Below are 19,782 nucleotides of genomic sequence, written 5' to 3'. Positions count from 1 at the left end.
TACCTTATTAACGGCTCTCCTTTCATTCTTATTTTTTGTTTTCTTGCCACTTTGACCCCTCGAAGCGTTAATGCTGTTCGGGGTCAAGATAGCTATGTGGCGTGTCAAGAATAGGTCCTCTGATATTACGCGATATCCCATTAAGATTTATTTAGGGATATTCGCTCCAGGAGTTAGAATTCTGGATACCTTAAGGTAAAATTCTCTGGGAATATCACCGTAGTCAAATATACCCTAGGAAGCTACCCTAAAGGAACTTCCATCAGGACGACATGGCCTGAGCCCCAAAAAACATCCTTTGGTAGTTTGCATTAATAAGCTAATTTGGAAAGCATATCATCAGTCTCCATCATCTTACTAACATAAGCAATGCAAAAGACTTATTTCACTATTTTTTTAATTTCATAATACGATACTAATATATGAATATTACATGCATTATTATTAGAAATAATTAAGTGAAACTTCAGTTATATTGAATATTTTAGGTACTAACTTGTCACCTAATACATTCCTTTTTGCTGCATAGTTTGTATTCTGTGCTGTAAATACACGGGTAGTTCTAGTTCTTTATTAATGAACGTACAGTATGACTACCCTAAGACAATAAAAAAAAGTGAAAAAAGGACCGTACAGTACACATACTAAATCACTTACTGTTTACAATGATCTACATAGCAAAGTTGCGCTTGATCTTGTGATCCAATACATAAGGCGCAGTACACATACCTAGTATGTAGTAGTGAATTGAGCAATATAGTGTATATGTATAATATACATACCCTAAGTAACCATAAGAAACAAATATTGACTTCAAAAACTTACTGGATATCCTACAAAAAGTCACTACTGGCACAGTACAGTACGCCGACAAGTCATCAGTGCTGTAAAAGAAATTGGTAAAAACATTAATGATTTAATACTCTGTATTTACTGCACTATAACATTTTAAAAGTTTCAAATATTGTACGACTAATAAATTTTTTCTTTTAATTTTATTCCTAATGTAATATGACAAATTCGTAGATAATTTGTATTTTTCCTAACTATACAAACCTTAGCTATTTAATAAGGGTATTACTTTCGGCATAGCTGAAATGAAGAGCCATTAATTTTTAACGAGGGTTTACTACCCACACCGCTAGTTAGCAGGGGTATGGGAGGGTAGCTTGCTACCCCCCCCCCCCCCAATCACACACCTGTGCTTGAGCTCACTTTGCTTGGAGGTAGGACTTCGAGGGGGATAGGGCTGGCGGGCAAGTTTGGTTAAATAGCTAAGGTTTGTATAGTTAGGAAAAATACAAATTATCTACGAATTTGTCATACGTTCCTTAACTGGAATACAAACCACGCTATTTAATAGGGGTGACTCACCCATTAGGAAAGGTGGACGTCCCAGCCAGTCTGGCTTTAGGCTTTGCCCGGGGGCTTGTTATTTGAGTGTGTAAGCACCCAAGAAATAAGGAGTCCCTGCACCTCGCTAGAACCTTGCTACGCAAGGACTGCGGCCTACGCAAGCTGTGTGTAAAGGTATGACAAAGTGTGACTCGTCCTAGGAAGTTGTTCTGAAGTTCTTTAGATGGAAACTTGTAGACTAGGACTTTCCCAATACCACCTCGCCAGGGTATGGGGACGTAACAGTAACACAAGGGAGCATGGTTTACCTACAGTGGTTTGAGGTCAGCTATGCAGAGAACCCAGGATGCTACTTTCCCCAAGAGAGGGGATGATGAAGAAAAGAATAAGGGCCAGTCAAACCTTTTCATTCATGCAGACTAAAACCGGGTAACAATGCCCTCAACCTTCTGCTACTTGTCCAATAAGGAGCTTGAAGTTTTAAACCAGCTGCTGTGCAGCCACCACAGGGCCGATAGCGAACGTATCGAGTCTCCTGTGGGTTACGTCTTGCAGGTAGTGGGATGTGAATGTTGTTTGACGTTTCCACACCCCAGCTTGAAGAACCTGCGTCACTGAAAAATTTCTTTTGAAGGCCAGGGACGTAGCTATGGCCCTGACATCATGTGCTCTAGGGCGACGTGACAGAGGAAGGTCTGGATTCAAGGCCAGGTGAATGACCCTACAAATCCATGCAGAGATGGTGTTCTTGGTGACCCTCCTCTTAGTCCTTCCTGTGCTGACGAATAGTGCTGGCACATGAAGACGGGCTACAGCTGTTCTTTTGAGTTACAGCCTCAAGCTCCTTACTGGGCATAGTAAGAGATGGTCTGGGTCATCTGTTATAGTACAGAGACTAGAAATCCGGATAAAGTCGAATCGAGGATCCACCACTCCAGGATTCTGAGTCTTAGCAATAAACTCAGGGACGAACCTGAGCGTTACCTCCCCCCATCCCCTTGAATGGGCGATGTCATACGAGAGACCATGAAGTTCGCTGACTCACCGAGGCCAAAGCTAGCAGGAATACCGTCTTCCAGGTTAGGTGGCGATCTGATGCCTGGCGTAATGATTCTTAAGGAGGTCTCTAAAGAGACCTGAGAACTCGAACCACGTTCCATGGGGGAGGTCTCACTTACAACTGAGGGAAGGCAAGTCCATAACTACGTATGAGTAGAGAAAGTTCTAGCGATGAAGAAATGTCCACTCCTTTCAGCCTGAAGGCTAGACTTAAGGCTGAGCGATAGCCTTTCACTGCCGAGACTGAAAGGCGCATTTCTTCACGCAAATACACGAGGAACTCCGCTATTGTTGGAATAGTGGCATCGAGTGGAGAGATACCCCTTCCACGACACCAACAACAGAAAATTTTCCACTTTGCCTGGTAGACTGCTGCCGAAGACTTTCGCAGGTGTCCAGACATCCTGACAGCAACTTCTTGTGAAAATCCTCTCTCAGAGAAGAGATGCTGGATAGTCTCCAGGAGTGAAGTCGTAGTGAACCTACGGCTTTGTGGAAGATGTTGGCATGTGGTTATTTGAGTAGATTGTGTCGTGGAGGGAGTTCTCTTGGTAGCTCCGTTAGAAGTTGCAGAAGGTCCGGGAACCATTCCGCATGATGCCATAGCGGAGCTATGAGGGTCATTGAAAGATTGACCGATGCTCTGGTCTTGCTGAGTACCCTCCTCATCAGAAAGAACGGGGGAAAGGCGTAAACGTCAATGTTGTCCCACCGTTGTTTGAAAGCATCTTGCCAGAGAGCCTTGGGGTCTGGGACTGGGAACAGTACAACGGGAGCCTGAAGTTCAGGGCCATTGCAAAAAGGTCCACAGTCGGAGAACCCCACAAAGTCAGGACTTTGTTGGCTACTAGATGATCCAAAGACCACTCGGTACTCACTATCTGAGATGCTCTGCTCAGGTTGTCGGCGAGCACATTCCTTTTGCCCGGAATGAAGCGTGACGATAGTGGTATCGAGTGGATTTCGGCCCATCTCAGTATCTCTACTGCTAGATAGGATAGTTGCTGCAAGAAAGCACCTCCTTGTTTGTTGATGTAGGCCACTTCTGTGGTGTTGTCGCTCATCACCACCACAGAGTGACTTGCCAAGTACTGTTGGAACTGTTGAAGGACCAGAAAGACGGGCTTCATCTCTAGGAGATTTATATGGAGGTACTTTTCTGACTCTGACCATAGGCCTGAGGTCGTGTGGTGCAGCACGTGGGCCCCCCACCCTTTTTTTGAAGCGTCCGAAAAAAGCATCAAATCCGGAGGAAGACGAGAAAGTCCACTCCTTTTCGTAGGTTCTCGTCTGCCACCCACCACTGGAGATCCATCAGTTCTGCAGGTCCCATGGGGATCAGGATGTCCGGGGAGTCGTATGCTTAACTCCACCGGGACTTGAGTCGCCATTGAAGGGATCTCATCCTGAGGCGACCGTTAGAACTAGATGAGCCAGCGATGAAAGGTGACCGAGGAGATGTAACCACGATTGGGCTGGAAATTCTTCTCGTCTGAGAAAAGGCCTTACGACCTTCCTCGGCCTTGCTATCCTGTCGTCTGATGGGAAGGCTTTGTGGAGATTGGTGTCTATAATCATGCCTAAGTATACCAGTCTTTGAGTGGGAAGCAGTGAGGACTTCTCGAGATTTACCATGATCCTCAGATCTTGGCAAAGTCTCAGAAGTTTGTCTCGGTGTTGAAGAAGGGATGACACCGAGTCTGCTAGGATTAACCAGTCGTCCATTATAACGGAGGAGACGGATACCAATCCTGTGTGCCGAAGATGATACTAGGGTGAACACTCTGGTGAAGACTTGTGGTGCTGTGGAGAGACCGAAGCACAGCACCTTGAACTGGTACTTTCTGTTGTCTAGGCTGAATCTTAAGTACTTCCTTGAAGACGGATGGACTGGTATCTGGAAGTACGCGTCGTTTAGGTCCAGTGTGCACAAGAAGTCTTGCGGTCTTCCTGCTAGTCTGACCGTGTCCGCCGTCTCCATGCTGAACGGAGTTTGTTTGACAAACTTGTTCAGAGCTGAGAGGTCGATGACTGGTCTCCAGCCTCCAGACGCCTTCTTTACAAGAAAGAGTCGACTGAAGAAGCCTGGAGATTCGTAGAGGACCTCTTGGAGAGCGCCCTTCTTCAACAGGGCCTGGACTTCTTCCCGAAGGGCTTGCCCCCTTGCTGATCCCATGGCAAGGGAGCTCAACGACACTGGATTCATCGTCACGGGAGGTAGAGATGTTATGAACGGGACGCGATATCCTAGACTGATCACGGAGATTGTCCAGGAATCGGCCCAGAGTTGCTTCCACCTGTTTGAGCAACTTTGTAGGCATCCCCCCACTGGTGGATATGCAGGGGGACTGCCTATCCTAGCGTTTGCGGCCTTGGGTGCCCCCTCTAGGATTCTTGCCTTTCCTTTCTTCGACAGGATTAGACACCAAGGTCTTCGCTGCTGTCGTCGTTCTAGCGGTCTTGACTGGACAGGACTGCTGTGGTGCTGGAGGCTTATAGGGCTTGGATGTTAAAACCCTATGAAGAAGGGAGCCTTGATGAGACTTCCTCCACCTCTCAGCGGCATGTTCCACATCCTTAGGCTCTAACAAGATGGATTCCTCTAGAGAGGAATGTCTGAGCCTATTGATCTCGGTGCTAGGGACCTTCTGATGGAATCTCTCAGATACTGCATCCCGACGTTTCAGAATGGTATTTGCCCACAAGTTCAAGACTTGGTGGGCCAGAAACTCGATCGTGCAAGTACCTGAGAGAAGAAAGGTCTCCATAGCTTTCCTGTTATGTTCTTTGGAGAAATCCTCATAACGTATCAGGATACCTAAGCTCCCCAACCAGATATCGAGCCACGAAGTGGCTTGCATTACACACTTCGTAACTTTCTCCTGGTTAAGGATCTCGGTCGCCGAGAATGAGACCTGCCGGTTGGAGTCTCTCTCAAGAGGGACTCCCCTGGTAAGCTCTTCCAGCAAGTGGTGAAAAGGAAGAGCTAAACAAGGCTCCTCAAGGATCTCTAAGTACCTCCTCTGCTGTACGCGAGGAGGTGGAAGGAGCTTGTTGGTGGCACTGGAATGGTTGGAGGAGGACATCTCGGAGAGCTGTAGAGAGATCTTGTCCTTGGTACTCTTAACGCCTTGAGACCAGGGCAGTGCTGCACTGGTCTTGGAGGGTTTCTGAGTACCAAAGACACGGTCCAAGACCGTGTTCTTGCCCTCTCGAGGAGGGATCTCTGGGTCAGAAAACCCGTTGAGAGCCCTCATTAGAGTCAGAACTTGCCAAAACTCATGTTCTGATTCTTGCTGGTCTCCTCCTGATGTAGAACTTGCAGCGAAGTCTCCTTCTGTCCCCAAAGGCTCTTCTTGGGGAGAGTTGCGGACGTTCTCTGAGTGGCTAGCTGGCTCCTTCCTAGTCCTAGTAGAGGACTTCGGCAATGTTTTGGAGTCCTTAGATTCCTTCCTGGGAAGGATGTAGGACTCCAACATTGACGAGGATGGCATGTTTCTTTCAATCCCCGCCTGAGAAGACATCTCGGCGCGAGGAGAGGTTTCCCTCATTGGTGCGATAGGGGACTCTCTCCTCGCGTGATTCCCCTGGGGACGGGAAATCTTCGTCCAAAAGGGAAGGAGAGACAGTCTGGGGGAAAGAAGGAACCTGCCTCGAAGGTCTGTGTGGAGTCAGTTTTGCCCTTGGAGAAGTTACCGCGTCTGGAAATACTCTTTGTCTCACACTTAACCTGTATAACTGAATTCAGCCGATCACATCTGTGTCGGCTCCAAACAGATATAACTAATTAGGTGACTAATTATCTTACCCTCATTGATTGTGACCAACCGACAATTGGACCAAAAAGTCTCATTAAGATTGAGTTAATAAAATTAAGGAAATCTCGATAAAGAATGAAACTAAAGCACTTGAAGACGACAAATCCAAGGTGTAGTCGTTAACAAAACCAAAGAGAATTCAATTATATCAGAGTGTTGGAGCGAAAGCACAAACGTGCTTCTGTGACAACAGATGAAAAAAGAATGGCTCAATCACCGGTTGGTGGAGGGATGCCCCCCCACCATTGGTGGGGGAGGGATAGAGGACCACGTGACCAACTGTCAATTTTCTAATTGACAAGCAGTTACCTGTTAAACAGTTAAAGCCGTCAGGGCTAAAGATTTTGACGACTGTTCGTTCCAAAAAGTCTGCAGGTATTGTGCTTTAGTTTCATTCTTTATCGAGATTTCCTTAATTTTATTAACTCAATCTTAATGAGACTCTTTGGTCCAATTGTCGGTTGGTCACAATCAATGAGGGTAAGATAATTAGTCATCTAATTAGTTATATCTGTTTGGACCCGACACAGATGTGATCGGCTGAATTAAGTTATACAGGTAAGTGATCGAAAATTAATTTTAAATTTAAAATTTCATTTTTCTCTTCAAAGGGGTAGAAGCACCCATGGATCTGTGCCCTAATTCAGAGAAGATAGGCTTGAAAGCCTGTGTTACGGCTCTGATCAGTGCACTGAACCAGGGCTGTTGGCTGACAGACGCGCTGTCAGACATACCCCTTGAAGGGACAGGAATTGAAGGATCCCTGGGATGAGTTCTCATCATTGGTGGGTTCGCCTGAAATGGCTTTGGGGTCCTGAACCCCTCTAGATGTTTCCCTTGTCCCACAATGCACGGTGGTATGCGCTTGCAGGGAGGGGAATGAGGCGATGGCGACCTTGCCGTGCGTAGTTCGGCAGTCTCGCGCGCGGGAGGATATTGCCGCTCGCGCGCGGGAGAATACCGGGACTCGCGCGCGGGAGAATACCGGGACTCGCGCGCGGGAGAATACCGGGACTCGCGCGCGGGAGAATACCGGGACTCGCGCGCGGGAGAATACCGGGACTCGCGCGCGGGAGAATACCGGGACTCGCGCGCGGGAGAATACCGGGACTCGCGCGCGGGAGAATACCGGGACTCGCGCGCGGGAGAATACCGGGACTCGCGCGCGGGAGAATACCGGGACTCGCGCGCGGGAGAATACCGGGACTCGCGCGCGGGAGAATACCGGGACTCGCGCGCGGGAGAATACCGGGACTCGTGTGCGGGAGACTGCTGGCGTGCACGTGGGCGGGGACTGCTGGCGCGCGGGAGACTAATGGCACACAGGAGTGCGTGCAGGAGACTGTTGGCGCACAGGACCGCGGTCGCGCAGAATCAAGGTGTTGAATGCGCGGGCGAGACTTTGCGCGTGCCTGTACCAGTCATAGGGGGCGCGTGAGCAGGAGAAAGATCCCCAGAGCGCGGGCGCACAGTTAAAGCCTGTGATGATCGTGGGCACAAATCCGTAGGAGAGGATAGGCGAGTGCGGGCGGGGCGCGCGCGCGTATCCTCGCGGATGCGTGCGGGAGAAGGCTGGCGCGATGGCGAGCGCAGGTGCGATGGTGAATGCTGGCGTGAAGGCGAGCGCTGGCGCGATGTTATTAGCTGGCGCATGGGAGAAGTCAGTTTAGTTGACTTCCCAGTAGCGCCCAGATCAGTAGATCTTTGCTGCGCAGGAGAGTTAACGGCTGGGCGTGAGCGATGGCGCGCGGGAGATTGCTGCCACGCTGGAGGTTGACAGCGTGCAGGAGAGCGCTGGCGCACAGGTGAGAGTTGGCGTGCAGCTGGGCGTGGGCGCGTAGGCTTAGGCTCAGGCAAGGCCTGGCGCGCAGGAGAACACGGGCGCGTATGTGCGTGAGGGCGTGTATAGCTCGTAGTGGAGCTGTGCTCCTGTTTGGACGTATGTGCGTGTTGGCGCATACGCCCTTGATGCCCTGTTAGGGTTTATTGATGGGGCCTGACGAGCTACTAGAGCACGTTTGTCAGGTTTCGTTGGCGCATACCGCGTATCTGGGTGGCGCTCCTTAGCGTGCTCAGATGAAACCTTGTTAGGTTTCTGCAGGAAGGGTGACGGCAGGTCGGTCGGATGGAAGGTCGACATGTCCTTTAAAGGGACGACCTTCCACCGTAGGAGATCGCGAACGATCTGCAGAAAGGTCCAGGACCAATGCAGGAACAGTGATCGGTGATTGTTGTCGAGGCTCCTCTACGGGGAACTGCATCAAAGATGTTGAACCGAAGAGGCGCCTCCTCTCCGTAGGTGAAGGAAGGCTCTTTGGCAAAGAGGAAGGCGAGCCTTGCGACGAATGCGCCCTCTGGGGGGCGTAGGGTCAGCGAGCTGACCTTCTGCAGTCCTTCAAAGAGAAGTCTCTGTAAGTGAACTCCCCCGAGGGGAAGAAACACTAGCAGGAGAGACTGACGTTGGACTTAGTTTCTCCCTCGTAGGCTGAACAGAGACGGGAGAAACTAAGCCGTCAGCTACCGTAGGGTTTGAAGAGGCAGAGGTGATGGGTGATACCGCATTGGATACCTCTGACACCACAACGTCGACAAGAGACAGAGGATCAACCTCTGTCGGTGATGCCGATTGCTTGACAGCGGCACCCAATCGGATGTAGTTAAGCAAAACCTCCTTGGAGGGCGAACCCATAAGCCCCAAGGAGGACCAAAGCTGAAAAAGGGGGGTTAGTGATATATACTCCCCCGGGGATAGAGGTGGAGCTGCTTCGCTAGGGGAAGCAATGTCATCTCTTGAGCTCCGCGTTTGGTAAACAGTACATCGGTCTACGCTACCACTCGACGATCTCTCGAAAGAGACCGACCGAGTGGGAGATTCATAGGAGGTTTGGGCAACAGAAGAAGAGACCTTGGGTTTTTCTCCTTTCAAAGAAACCTTCGAAGGAGAAATATCCCGTTTAGACTTCTTTCGTCGTCGCGAAAATCTCTCCCACTGGGAGGTAGACCACTCCCTACACCTGTTGTTGCTATCACACCGTTGGCCCCTACAAGAAGGACAAAGGGCGTGAGGATCGGTCTCGACCGCTGACATGAATGTTCTACAGGGGCGGTCGGGAAACCCAGGGCAGGTGCGCATAATCGCAGCGGCCAACTTCACAAACAGAACTAGAAAAAGAAAAAGACAAAAGCATTAAATGGCTGCCAAATGACAGCGAGGATGAGAGCGGACACGTCCGACTACCATCCGAGCCGAGAGCAAAGTGAGCTCAAGCACAGGTGTGTGAGAGGGGGGGGTAGCAAGCTACCCTCCCCTACCCCCCTTAATTAGCAGTGTGGGTAGTAAACCCTCGTTAAAAATTAATGGCTCATCATTTCAGCTACGCCGAAAGTAATACCCCTAACAAATAGCGTGGTTTATATTCCAGTTACGGAACAAATATGAATTACTCTTTATTTAAATCTGTTTTCTGCTCATGAAGCCCAGCCCCAGTCTGCCTTCCTGTTTGAGGAAAAAAATAACGCAACCTATGTGGCTCTCATTATCTTACGGGCTAAAACCCCATCTTTTTATGAGTTAATGATAATGACCAGGTCTTGACAGGTTTCCTTATTCGCTGCCTTTCATTCCTGTACCTCTCCTCCTTATTGTGAACCCTTCCCTTTAGGATTGTCCCCTCTCTTCTTGTCGACTTGACAATAACTCTGCCGCATTGTGTCGACATGACTGGGGTGTTATAGAACAGTTTATAACATGGTTGTTAGAAATATTTGCTTCACTGAAACCAGATACTGTACTGCCTCTTTGGGGGGCAGTTGTTGCTGGCTTAGGCAGTATGATTAGTGAAATTGCCATCTTAGGTTGTCTAATAGACTGACTTTGCAGGTACTAGTGTTCCTTTGATGTAACCCTTTCCTCCATATTCCTACCACACTGTCATTGATAATTTTTTATAAATCTCCAATGATTTCTGAGCTGTTTTACATGTATCCATTGTTTTGTAGTCTTAGCCATATAGCTGGTAGGAATATTTATGGTAGGATTATCTTTAAGCATAAAATTTTTCTGTAAAATTCATATACAGTATATGCTTAGTTCAATAATGAAAATTTTATAATGATTTGTACTCATTGAAATTTTTCCTTCTTTACAGGTTGATGAAATGGTGTTCAACGGTCACCTGTACCAGGCAAGTCATGCTGCCCTGTGGCCACAAGACTTGCCGGAAACATGCAGGCTGTCATGTTTCCAAAGTCTCTTGCAATCTGGGAACCTTCAACCTACTAACTGTCAGGTTTTATGTCTATGAGATGTAAAGGGTTAAAACTCCCCTGCCCACAACTCGGAATTATAACTTTACTTACTTACTTTTGAGTAGTCTTCAAGGTCCCGCTCCGCTGCTGGTGCAGCGCTCCGCAGGGCCTCCCTCGTACACGTTGAATTAACATCTATAATCTTGTAAATGCACTTTTCATTCAAATCGTAGCATTCAGTGAATAAGTGGGTTTTCAACTTCTTAAAAATCTGCAAATTTTCACTGTTCTTGATATTTTCAGGCAGCTTATTGTACAGCCTTGGTGCACACGTTGCAAAAGCTCTAAAACCAATATCTGAATTGCATCTTGGTTCATTCAATCTATGACGATCTACACTATGTCTCAAGATCATAGAAGTGTCAAGGTGAAAGGCACTCAGTAAATTGTTCATGTATTTTGGTCTTTCAAAATGTAGAGCTTGATAAGTCATAAGACATATCTTATAAATAATTCTTGCCTTAATTGGCAGCCAATGTAAATCAATCAGCACTGGTGTTATTCTTTCTCGGCGAGGTGCACTTTCATCAGAATGACATGGCTCGAGTCCAAAAAACGGATTTTGCTGTAGGTAAAATCTATTTTAGGACAAGATAGCCCTGTCGTCCTTATGGTCCACCAGTTACTTTTCATCTCCTCCCGATTCTCAGTGTGAGGCAGTACCCACGTATCCGATCCTATCCCATATCCTTCGAGATAAGGTAGATCTCTCGGGACATTCACTCTGGAGGTTAGAACTCCGTGATAACTCTACAGGTACAATTTTCAGGTATATCACTCGCAGAAATATCCCGGAGCCTTTGTCTATCAGAGGCCAGTTCCTCACACGTTCATTAAAACTGGACATCAACTAACCTGAACTTTCCCCCCTAACCTAACATCGCCCCCCCCCCCCAACCCTCCTTACACTGCCGTATAATAAGTTAGACATAATAATACATACAAGTGGTCGCTATAATACATACACCCCAATATCCCGAGTAGAACGCTGCCTTTGAGGAACTCGCCCAAAAATATTTTTCCTTCGTCAAAATCAGTTTTCATAGACCTGCTTCCTCCCACTTAGCTAATTACTGGGGCACTCAGTAGAGCATAACTTTCACCACGGCAAGCTGTCTTATTTTGCTTTTAACTCCATGGGGATAGCAGGGAAGCTGGGTGTGTGGCTGCACAGCTTCCTTACCAACAAGACTCAGGCAGTAGCTGTTGACGGCCACAAGTCACAGCCTGAGAAAGTCAGCAGCGGAGTCCCCCAAGGCTCTGTTCTTGGCCCCCTACTCTTCCTGGTCCTGATGGCTGACATTGAAAAGACAGTCACGGGCTCCTTCCTGTCCTCCTTTGCTGACGACACTACTCTAAGCCACAGGATCAGTACGTCTGATGATGTTGTCCAGCTGCAGGCAAACATCCAGAGGGTCTTCCACTGGGCTGACACAAACAACATGCAATTCAATGAGGATAAATTTGAAATAATGAGACTGGGGCCCAATACTGAACTCATCCACTCCACCGAGTTACTTACAAAAACACAGCAGCCAATCCCACCAAGCAATGCAGTCAAGTGCCTTGGCGTCCTCATGGACAATGATGCCACCTTCCAGCAGCACATCAAGGACACCGCCACTAGGGCCAGGCGCATGGTTGGCTGGGTTCTGCGTACCTTCCATTCAAGGGAGCTAGAGGTCATGCTGACACTGTGGAAGACCCTCATACAGCCAATCCTTGACTACTGCAGCCACCTGTGGTCTCCCCATAAACAGGGGGACATACAGGAGCTAGAGTCAGTCCAGTGGAGTTTCACAAGATCAATTAAAGGAATGAGGGAGCTCAACTATTGGCAGCGCCTGCAAAAGCTGGGACTCTACTCTCACCAGAGAAGAAGAGAGAGATATAGAATAATATACACCTGGAAAATCTTGGAGAGGCAGGTGCCTAACCCTACCCCTGACTTACTGAGGGCACGTGAAAGTGAGCGTTCTGGGCGCTCATGTGTAAGACAAAGCCTCTCCTCCAGGACACCAGGGAGGATAAAAACCCTCCTTGCCTCCAGCCTCACCCACAACGGCCCCAGACTGTTTAATACACTGCCGAGAAATGTCAGAGACACCACAGGCTGCTCGGTCGCCAAATTCAAGAAAGCACTTGACACCTTCCTGCAGACGCTGCCAGATGAGCCTCCTGTGCCAGGCTACACAGCGTGCTGCAGGGCAGCCTCAAACTCTGTGCCAGACCAGATCACCCTCATGAAGAAGGACTCATGGACTGGCGTCAGCGGTGGACCACCACAGCTGTGAGGAAGACCCTCTAAATTCGACCAAGTATACCAAGTAAGTATACACTGGATACTTATACTTCGATGTATTTTCTTCAAAATCTAATTGATTGATTTAAAGATTTCTGGCATCCTGATATCTAAGTCCCTGACGGTAAATGTGTAGGAGAGCTCCGCGGAAGATCTTGAAGGATCTAAACACCTACAATTCACTATTATATCATATAGATCGCTTATATAATAGTCAATATATGAGCAGCTTCTATTTAACGAAGATATTCGTGTGTATAGTTATGTTTCATTTGGATTTTTCTAAGTGTTTGTTTTTGTTCACTATGTGATGTCTTGGCTAAAATGAGCTGTTTCACCGCCTTACTGCGTATGGCAAACTAGTTCTCAATGCTATTCTAACCAATAACAGGTGTTTTCTTGACGTCACACTGTTTGAAAACCAATCATGGCGGTTTTTACAAATCTAGCCAATGCTGACACTTATTACTTCACTTATCCCTGCTATTTTTCCACCAGTTACCACAGTTTACGTGAAGTTCCGCGGAGGAATATTTTTGCACGTCTCGGATCTCCCTTCAAACTGAAAAGCTCATTTTGCCGTGAAGTATGGAGCAATTAGCAGGACCTTCATCCCGTTCCGACTGTGTCACTTGTGACAATTGCTTTATTTCTTATGGGGATTTTTGTGTACATTATTCAGGGAAAGTTGATTTGCTAATTGCATTTGCTCAACATCATGTTTGATTTTGGCAGAGAAAAAGTGCCCTAATTGTGAAAATGTGTGCCGTATAGATTACAACAAATTAGCATTCCAGTGTGATCGTAGTGTGGTTACTCGTGGGAAAAGGAAGAGGAGGTGCAATTTTTTCGTGTCTTGTTTCAAAGGTAAGTTAGATATTGAGACTAATTTGAAGTTTGTGTTCCTTTTTTTGCAAAAGGCGTTTTCATTTGAATTTGTTTCGTTTGAACTGAAACTCAATGTGGCCTTAAGGGGGGGTCGCAGGGGGGGGCGGAGCCCCCCCAGTAGGCCTAGGTAGGGGTACAGGGCCCCATAGGCTAGGTTAGGTGGGTGTCTTAGGTTCGGTGGTGCCCTGAAAATTACTGTGGCCTTAAGGGGGGGGGGGCAGAGCCCCCCCCCCCCCGGTAGGCCTAGGTAGGGGTACATGGCCCCCAGGGTAGGGTAGGTAGTTGTATTAGGTTCGGTAGTGCCCCGAAAAATCACTTTTCTCCTCCTCCCCCCACCCAAAAACCCCGCTTCCCACTGGGGTCCCCCATAATTGTAGTAGTAGGTTTATGCTTACATTTTCTGTGTAAGAGTTAGGTGGTTGTAGGAGGATTATCTCAGTTTCAGGGTAACTGTAGCTCTAATTTACTGTTTTCTTTCGTTTTCTACTTTAAGAAACTTTTAAATCGAGCGCGGAGCTCTCCTACACATTTACCGTCACTGACGTGGAGGTCATGTATTTGTCCTTAGGTCATACTGTATCCAACATGTCCACTGCGTTTAGTTGAAATTGGTTAGGTAGTTTTGCGTAATGTTGTTCACAAACAAAAACTAAACTAACAAAATACTTGCCATTTACTTAACATTGCGATTATTATCGAAGTACTGCTGCATACTTGTACTGTACTTTGGAGTACAGACTCATCCTTCGGCCATCCCTAACATGACAGTTAAGTTTGGTCAAATTAGGTCCAACACTTTTTGTGTAAAATTGCTCACAAACAAATAAATAATTACAGGACGACAGGGGTGAATATATGGTTTCATTGTATATTATTCCATGGTAATGTAACCTAGGAAAAAAACTACTGTTTCTTATAGAAAAAATTACGCTCTCTTCGAAAATGACACTCGTTCCCGTCGCAAATTAATAGTTTCAGAAATAAATATACATCTATATCACAAAATTATCGAATATATATCATTATTTGAGCGAAGTATTTTCCACCTTTCAAAAGCCAAAGTAACAAGAAATACCGTGCGATCCAGGATCCTCGTTGCTCTCTCCACGTTACTGTGACTGTTGCAGCCTGGAGGGGAGTGGGGAGTTGGGGACACTACTAAGGTAAGGAAGAGTATTACGTACTAGGTAGGTGCAAAGTTATGCAATCTGCTTCAGAAAATTATCGTTAGTTACCTCCTACACATATTTTTACTTCTAACTTCTAGGACCTTTCCAACATACCGGGCAACGTCTCTAGTTGGGGTTTCTAAATTCTCAATTTCTATGTTATTTCTAAATTTAATTAACTCATTACATTTAAAAAATATACTCAGTAGTACCCTCTGCCTCCCTAGACAACACACAAATTCTTATCATCCCTGTTCGTATAGTTTTCTTTTCATTATAGCATATTTAATATTGTTTTCAAAACTATTGCTGCTTCATTAGTGTTAAGTTCTATGTAGTCTCTTCTGCCATTACTATTCAAAAACCGCAGTTTGGTCATCTCTCGTTTTCTTTTATTTTTCTTTTAATTTAATTTCTTTTTTTAGTTCTTGCTTTATATATTTTCTTATACTTCAATTTTAATACATTTATTGATACTTTTTCCCCAACATTCCCCATATGGTTTTCTTATTTGATCTTCCACTACCTCCTTAACTAACCGTTTGTCATCTGATGTGATGTTATGGAAGAAAGCATCACCCTTTTTTTACTCTATTTTATTTTCAACTGGCCATATTACTGTTTCTGCTATTAGCCCTCACTATGGTGTGTTCAAACATTTTCATAATTTTGTTTTCATCTGTTTTTCATTTATTACACCCCATGTCTCTATATTTGCAAACATTGTAGGTAGCCTACTACTAAAATATGTCGCACACATGAACATTAATAGAAAAAAACAGTAAATAGATAAATGAAAACAACAACAACAATAATAATACTCATGTTTCCAAAGGGAGCTATTTCATTATAACTGCAAATAATTTTGGTTAGGACATTAATTATACTAATCCGACTCCCCCTCCTATACCAGACGCGTAAGTGCACGTAATAATAATTAGAGAAAAGGCTTCATAGATATTTCAGTTATTATTGAACACACTATGGATGAATTGAATGGCACTGGTTGACATTTAAGATAAAGTTCATGCTGGAAATTTACGAGTTTAGGTCGCAATTCGAGATTATCGTTCATCTGCCGCAGCTGAAACAATAGACTTAACATATAGTACCAATTGATTGTCAAAACTGATATTGCCGTAGACCATTGACACTAAAATTGGAGGTTTTAAAAGCAATTTCCTTCAAAACCTAAAAAGGAAGGAAACTATTATTATCATTATTATATTACTATCACTAGCTAAGCTACAACCCTAGTTGGAAAAGCTGGATGTTTTAAGCCCAAAGGCTCCATAAAGGAAAAATAACCCAGTGAGTAAAGAAAATAAACTACAAGAGAGGTAACAAACAATCAAAATATTTTAAAAACAGTAAAAAACATTGAAGTAATTTTCTTCAAATATAAGCTATAAAAACTTATATAAAAGCAAGAAGAAGAGAAATACGATAAAATAGTAAGCCTATGTTACACAGAACGAGTCCTTATCTGATCCTAATGACCTGAATAAAGGAACGGAGCAAAGCAATTACACTTGATGACAAGGACAACTGTCAATTATTGTTACAGAATGCATTTTCTATCCTTTGGCTTCAAGTCAGGGTCAGTAGCGGAGATGCAAATGTACATTCAAGTATATATATATATATATATATATATATATATATATATATATATATATATATATATATATATATATATATATATATATATATATATATATATATATATATATATATATATACAGTGTATATATATATATATATATATATATATATATATATATATATATATATATATATATATATATATATATACAGTGTATATATATATATATATATATATATATATATATATATATATATATATATATATATATATATATATATATATATATATATATATACAGTGTGTATATATATATATATATATATATATATATATATATATATATATATATATATATACAGTGTGTATATATATATATATATATATATATATATATATATATATATATATATATATATATACAGTGTACAGTATATATATATATATATATATATATATATATATATATATATATATATATATATATATATATATACTGCATAATGTTCATTACTGAAATTCTAAAAAATATACATTTCTTAAAATGACCAGGTCTTCTTAATGAGGGAAAGTGTGAAATTTTGATTATGTTAGATCTTAGTGCTGCTTTCGATACTGTTGTGCACGAGTACTTACTTGACGACTTAAAGTCCATTGGAGTGCCTGAGGAAGCACAGGAATTTTTGCGAAGCTACTTAACGAACAGGAAGACTATTGTAGAAGTTTCTGGAAACCGATCTAGTGAGAGAATTCTAATGAAAGGTGTACCACAGGGTAGTGTTCTGGGCCCTATCTTGTTCAACATATATACTATCGAGCTATCACATATCTTAGAAAAAAAAGTGGGCTTTAAACTATACAGTATGCAGATGATACTCAGTTCTACCTTTCAATTTCACAAACACAAGATACAAAGAAAATTGATGAGATAATGACTGAAATAAAAACATGGATGCAGAGGAAAAAGCTCAAATTAAATTATGATAAAACAGAATGCATATTTTTTGGCACAAAGGTGGCTTTGGAGAATTACCAATTATTTCAAAGTATAAACATTGGTGACGCTGATGTTAGCATTGTGCCTGTTGTGAAAAATTTGGGTGTACTGATAGATTGTAATTTGTCAATGAGGGATCAAACAGTGAACACAGTGAAAGTGTGTAACTATCACTTGAGAAAGAAAGCATTTATTAGAAAATATTTAACAGAAGGCAGTACAAAAATTTTAGTGATGAGTCCCGTAATATTAAGGCTTGATTATTGCAATTCTCTGTACTGCAAATTGCCCAACTTTACTAAGAAAGCTTCAAAATGTGCAAAACCGGGCGGTAGACTGATAAAATGCATTAAATTTCCGGAGAGAATAACTCCTATACTGATCGATCTACATTAGTTACCTATTAAGGCTAGAATTGAATTTAAAATTTATTTGTTGACTCAAAGCACTTACAATTGATAAGCCTAAATATCTTCGTGATTGTTTGGTCCCCTACCCTCAAGCTACTAGCGCTGCTGTAAGAGTTAGACATGCTGATGACCCATATAGACTATTCGAAATTAGTGTGAATCATGCAATAGGAGGAAGAACTTTTTGTTATGCTGCACCGAGACTCTAGATGTCAAGAATAGCAAAAATGTGGCAGCTTTCAAGAAAAAGCTGAAGACTTATCTCTTTGGAAACTGTTATAATAGTGATCTGAAAACTATTAAGCCTGAATACAAATGCTAGCGAATAACTGAAAAGATACAGAGCAAAATATAAACCGGAAATAAATTATTTTCACACATCAAGGCCCGCCTGAACAGACTCCTAGTGTCTGATGGAGGGCGAGAAATAAACCCCTAAAAAAATAAATAAACGATACACATGAATGAGAATTACAGTAGCTTGACCAATAGAGACTTTTATCATTTAAAACCATCTCAAATCCTAGATATGAACAAAAAATGTAACACGAATTATACCGTATTAAAATACTTACGAAAACTCAACACTCAGTGAATCTCTAAGGATGGTACAGGAAGAATTTATCTCAAACTAGACCGTGCTCTTATATATGAAAACACTGACTTGAGTGAAACTGTGAGGCTGAGACTCTGAAAGACTGGAAAAAAAGTTCGTATGTCACTATAGTCTGCGTCTGACTGACGGAGTGACGGTCAGACGGGCACGGGAGTCACGGGACTCGGGAGTGACCTAGGACTCACGAGTGCAGATTGGGCGGGAGCAGGGCTTCGTGAGCAGAAAACTGATTTAAAAGGTAATTCCTTCATTACAGCTGCGTTTAGATTTAATGATTAACTACCTCATTTAAGTTATAATCAGTAACTGCATTCATAAAGAACTGAAATCTTTATACACAGCTAAATAATAATCATAATATACAAAAACACCTGGGACATTTTGTCTGGCTTTATAGTATCATTATCCGTTTGATATCTTGAAGGAAAGGTAGGCATAAGCTATGCAAAGGCAGACAAATGCAAATATTAATCTAATTGTAAACTTCGCAAGGTTAAGATGCTCACAAAAGAATACATAACAATGTTGCTTTTAATCTATCGGGACAAAATCGGTGGTTGTTTCACTTTTTAGATGTCAGGAGAAATCTTGAATGACGGTTATTTCATCAGAGAGGAGACTGGATATCCCTTGGAAACTTCCGGTCTGCATGGTTCTCGTTTAGGTATATGCGTAAAGTCCTTTGTGACACAACTATTGATGTACAATATACGATGATATTATTATTATTACTTGCTAAGCTACAACCCTAGTTGGAAAAGCTGGATGCCATAAGCCCAGTGGCTCCAATAGGGAAAATAGCCCAGCGAGAAAAGGAAAAGTGAAAAATAGTTTAGGAAGAGTAACAACATTAGAATAAATATGGTAACCATTCGACCTTCTTGTGGTGACCAAGTTGGCGAGCGTAATCATGATCTATTATGTTCGATTGCGGCATTAAATAATTATTGGTGCTACTTTAGTGTGAGGTCTACCGCCATATGTAGCCTACCCACGTGAAACCTGAAGTCTACTGCGTGACCTGTCGCTCCCGCTCTCCCCGGAATTTTTCCATTATATAGACATAAACAACAAATTTTTGTCTAACCTAATCTAACCTTTTGCTGGAAGGTGATAAGAAAAAAATTCCAATGATCTCAGTGTCATTCTTAGATGTACGAAGTGTGTATCGCTAGAATAAATGTATGGACATTTATGATAACATTTTTATTTTTACCTTTCTTCCTTATCTATTTCAGTCTTTCCTAGGATAT

General features: G+C 43.5%; 2 long non-coding RNA genes across 2 annotated transcripts in view; one reads left to right on the top strand and one right to left on the bottom strand.

Moving 5' to 3' along the window:
* LOC137650241 (uncharacterized) overlaps window positions 1–14,894 on the bottom strand; it is a 121,712-nt gene extending 106,818 nt beyond the window's left edge. Inside the window, exons 1-2 of the long non-coding RNA XR_011045943.1 lie at window positions 14,807–14,894; window positions 826–884 (exon numbers count right to left, since the gene is read on the bottom strand). This is a non-coding gene — a long non-coding RNA (uncharacterized lncRNA). The remainder of the gene's footprint in view (window positions 1–825; window positions 885–14,806) is intronic.
* LOC137650244 (uncharacterized) overlaps window positions 1–19,782 on the top strand; it is a 473,662-nt gene that overhangs the window by 293,160 nt on the left and 160,720 nt on the right. The window lies entirely within an intron of this gene.

The sequence above is a fragment of the Palaemon carinicauda genome, chromosome 11 (assembly GCF_036898095.1).
Source record: "Palaemon carinicauda isolate YSFRI2023 chromosome 11, ASM3689809v2, whole genome shotgun sequence".
Lineage (NCBI taxonomy): Eukaryota > Metazoa > Arthropoda > Malacostraca > Decapoda > Palaemonidae > Palaemon > Palaemon carinicauda.
The sequence above is the reverse complement of the archived record's forward strand: the minus strand, read 5'-3'. Positions and strand labels throughout refer to the sequence as shown.